Source organism: Buceros rhinoceros, unplaced genomic scaffold (assembly GCF_000710305.1).
Source record: "Buceros rhinoceros silvestris isolate BGI_N320 unplaced genomic scaffold, ASM71030v1 scaffold26777, whole genome shotgun sequence".
NCBI lineage: Eukaryota > Metazoa > Chordata > Aves > Bucerotiformes > Bucerotidae > Buceros > Buceros rhinoceros.
In genome coordinates, this window is record NW_010420816.1 from 14,497 (window position 1) to 15,495 (window position 999).

Genomic DNA, 999 nt, shown 5'->3' on the forward strand with positions numbered 1-999 from the left:
CAGATCCATGCTAACACTGGCAACTATAAAATACTGCTCTCCTGACCAAGAGGAAAATCATTGCCTGCGAAGCTACCCACTTGCTAAGAGAGGGAATGCTTCAGCACGACATCTCAGACTAAATCCCTGCTGACGTTTGTCCCCTGGGCTAAACAATACTGGGTTCTGTCTGTCCAAATCTGTCTCCAAAGCCTGGCAGAGTTCAGCTCCCTGAAGATGCTGACTTTGCTGGCTGCTCCTTCCTCCCCAGCCTCTGAGATCCCATTAACCCTCTCTCTCGAGCACTGTATTATCCCAGGACCTACACTGGAAACAGCCAGATGCCAATTCTCCCATACACCAGCTCCACGGGTAGCACCAGCTTTCTGGGAGAACTAAGCAGCTACTGGATCGTGCTCTGCTCCGATTAAATTAGATACGTACACGCAGATACGCACCCACACACAGAGCTGTAGGTATACATGCATGTCAAATGCAGCTGCTTTGGCAAAACTAACCAATCTTTTCTTGGATGCAGAAGAAAAAACTGTAATTGCAATAAAATGATTAACTCCACGCTGTAGAGACAGCATGGAAAGCTAGCACTAACACACACTGCTTATCGGTTTGCACACCCTCCCTGAGGCAACTACATGTTAAATTACATTGCAAATTTCAAGCCACCAGCAAACAGTAAAGAACCTGCGTGCGTGTTAGAGCACACACTTTGTGCTGTAAGTCTACTTCACAGTAATGTATTTCCTCAGCTCATATTAACTCCATTACATTCACACTAACTCTGCATGAATGTCATTTCCTTCTCCTCTCGTAAACAAAAAAAACACTTCAAAGGCTGGTCTTCATGACAGCGTTAAGGGAACCTTGCTAGGAAAAGTGATGCTTTAAAGCAGCATCCTGCAAGAGGCAAGCACCAGATTTGGTGGAGAACCTAGCTGAAGACAACATGCAATAGAAGCCCCTCCCCCAGCCCACCAACACGACCGAAGATGCACAAACCAG